Source organism: Calidris pugnax, unplaced genomic scaffold (assembly GCF_001431845.1).
Source record: "Calidris pugnax isolate Ruff unplaced genomic scaffold, ASM143184v1 scaffold211, whole genome shotgun sequence".
Classification (NCBI taxonomy): Eukaryota; Metazoa; Chordata; class Aves; order Charadriiformes; family Scolopacidae; genus Calidris; species Calidris pugnax.
Window position 1 is genome coordinate 1,069,071 of NW_015091083.1, and position 2,994 is coordinate 1,072,064.

Consider the following 2,994-nt stretch of genomic DNA (forward strand, 5'->3'; position numbering starts at 1 on the left):
CCCGCCTTCCCCGCGGCATCCTTCGCGCTGCCCGGTGTCTCCTGTGCTGCAGGTGGGCCCCGCCGCCCCCCGTCACCCTCCAGGAGCAGGTGAGCCACTGACTAACGCACATTGTGCTCTCGGCGACTCCACTGTGCGTGTGACAGCGGCTAACCTGCTCCTCGGACAGCGCTGTGCGGCCGCCTCGCCTCCTCGGACCCGCGCCTCGACGCCACGACGCCTCTGTCCCCTCCCCGACACCCAGGTGAGGGGCTCCGGCCTGCAAAGGAGTTGCGCCCCCCCGCCCCCGATCCAACGCCACTGTCCTGCTTCCCATCCGGCCCCCCGACCCCCGGTCGGTAGCCCCCTTGCAATTAGCCGCGCTGCACGGCGGAGCACGACAGGATTTAACGCCTCTTGCAGCCGGGCTCGGTGTGTCCGGTGGGAGCAGAAACGAGGGGAGCGGGCCGTGGCGGTGCAGGGGTGCAAAGAGTGGGTGGTAAAGTTGCAGAGGAGGGATGGCGTGTCCCCCTCGCTCCTCCCCTGCTCTTCTCCAAAGTAAGTGCGTGCTAGCGGACTCTGTACCAAGTTAGAGAGACGCTCCATCCCAGCCGGTGACGTCTTGATACCCAGTCAGTGACTAACTGAACTGCTATTGCCAAGGGTGTGTTAATAGAAGAAACCATGCCTGGTATTGCCCTGGATGAGTCACCTTTAAAGAGAGACTCTTTAGTCCGTTTAAAGAAAAAGCAGAAACAAGCCTCGGTTTCCTTTTTTGTTGCTGTTTTGTTTCCCATCCCACCCCTCACCTTTGCTCGCCGCTTTCTGCTTCTTGTGCCAGAGCTGTGTTGGCCCCCCCAGCCTTGGCCGGGCACTGGCAGGGCTGCCTCGCGTGGCTGTGCCGTGATGTCACGCAGGGCACTCTGACTTCATGGCCCCGAGGAGCAGGAAGGCGAGCTGGGCAGGGACTCCTCCAGCCGCCCAGGGTGGCTGTCATTAGAAACGGAGGAAGTGACAAAGTAGATTGCTTCTCCTGCAGTGTCCTCTCTTGCGATTTTTGGGCCGGTGAAAGAAGCTGGGTAGTTGAAAAATGTCTTTTTTTTTTGAAGTGCAGCGTGGCTTTATCAGCAGCTCAAGCTCATGATAACCAGCTGGGAATCACTGCAGCCTGCTGAGGTTTCCTCAAAGGGCTCAGATATGCTCCCTCTTGCTTGGGCTGCTCACGTGTAGCCCTGCACTGTTGTAAAGGCTCGATCTGAAGGAATTGGCAGTTCTCTGGTCAGTAAGTAGTTAATTGCATGGAAGGCACAGCAATGTCCTCTGCACAGATAAAGTTTCTCACGGATAAATTTTGCCTGTCCCCATCTCTCCTGCCTCTGCTCATTTGCCATTTCTCCCTCTGGGGTCTGGAGGAGCATCTGCTCTTTCACAAAAAAAATGAGCTCACTGTGTGCCCCGCGCAGATTGGGTGAGTCTAGGGTGCTCAAACGTGTTGGAAAGAGAGGTAAACTGCCTGAATTTACCAAAGTTGCTTTCATGCTTGTTCAGAAACCAAATGGGCATTTTTTGATGGGGCGGTGGGTGAACAAGTTTGCAGCTTTCTCAGCCCCAGAAGGCTTTTTTCCTCCCTGCGTGCACCTACATGCACGGTGGGAAGATGCACCTACAGCATCTTCCCACTGCTGGTCCTGAGCAGGCGAGAGCATGGTGAAGCTGCTGGGAGAGCAGGGAGAGGAGGAAACCTGGTGCAAAATACACCTGTGTATGAGCATGTCTGCGAGCTGGAACTGAAGCCCCGCAGTCTCTTACAGCACCATTTCATAGGTTACTGTGCATGTAACAAACCCACACCTGAAAACGAAGACACTCTGTTTCTCTTTGAAGAAATAGCCTTGTGTTTGGGACTGTGCTGCCTGATGACTAACCCCTGGAGATGCCACTAGCAGAAGCAGCTCTGCGGGTCGCCTGGCAAGACTTGTCTCAGTTCCCATGAGCAGGACCGTGGTATGAATGCTTCCGACTTCCTGCTACCTATGGAACCATCCTGCTCAGCTTCAGTAAGCAAAGGCAAGGGGTTGAAGTGAAGTTTGTTTGGTTTAGGTTTTTTTTTTGTGTCTCTCTCCAGTAAGGTGGGGGGGGCATACAGCTCAATTCCTGTTTTTAACATTCTTGTGGCATGATTCAAAACTAACCTGCTGTGCTGTCACCTGAAGTCTTCAATAAATAGTGCAAAACCAGTGTTTGGGTGCTTATTACTGTAATGCAGGATGCCAGACTGCAGCTGAAGAGGAAGGCTGTGCCTTCTCAGTGACATGTTTGGTGTGCCCTGCATGCCCCATGCCTCCCATCTCTTATTTTGCCTCTCTTGCTGGTGAAGGTGGCCTGAAAAGGAGAGCGGAAGGGTACAACCTGGTTGGCCCTCAAGTGGAAACCCCAGCATCCGTGCGTTCACCCCTGCCCTAGCCCAAGAGCCCCAGAATGCTCCTGAGCAATGAGAAAATACACCAGGGCTAAGATGCTACTTAATTTCATGTTTTTCAGTAGCTAAATACTGATATTTAACCTGTTGACAAGAGTGGTTGGGTGCTGAAAGCTCTTGCTCAGAAGTGATGCTCCAAGACTTTTGGGGTGAGGCAGGGGTGTTCCTTACAGGAGGCAAAGATGCTGAATGTCAGGCCTGTTAAGCTGAAGGGACTCTTTGTGGTCCTCAAAGATTTTGTTGGCCTGTTTCAGCGCTTCGCAGAGGGAAGCGAGCAGGCCTAACGCTTCAAGCACCGTGCTAGGAAGCGCCTGTCATGCTCGGCCTATAATGTGTCCCAGTGGCAGGTCCTACGTGGTGAGCCTTACCCAAGGAGCAAGCTGGCCTGCGAGGAATAGGAGTACATAAATTGTTTAAGAGGAAGTCAGTTAGCTAAATGCAAGCAGGGACTTATATAATACATCCTAAAAAAAAAAAAAAAAAAGATTTCTGCTGGCAGGAGGTTCCGTTGGGAGAGAAACTTGCTCATCCATAAA

At 53.4% G+C, this 2,994-nt stretch overlaps 1 long non-coding RNA gene across 1 annotated transcript; it reads left to right on the top strand.

Annotated features, from left to right (window-relative positions):
• Positions 1–124: 124 nt before the first annotated feature.
• LOC106897218 lies at positions 125–2,216 on the top strand. Its single transcript, XR_001413752.1, has 2 exons — positions 125–244; positions 1,864–2,216. It is a non-coding gene; the product is annotated as an uncharacterized LOC106897218 (long non-coding RNA).
• Positions 2,217–2,994: the final 778 nt, after the last annotated feature.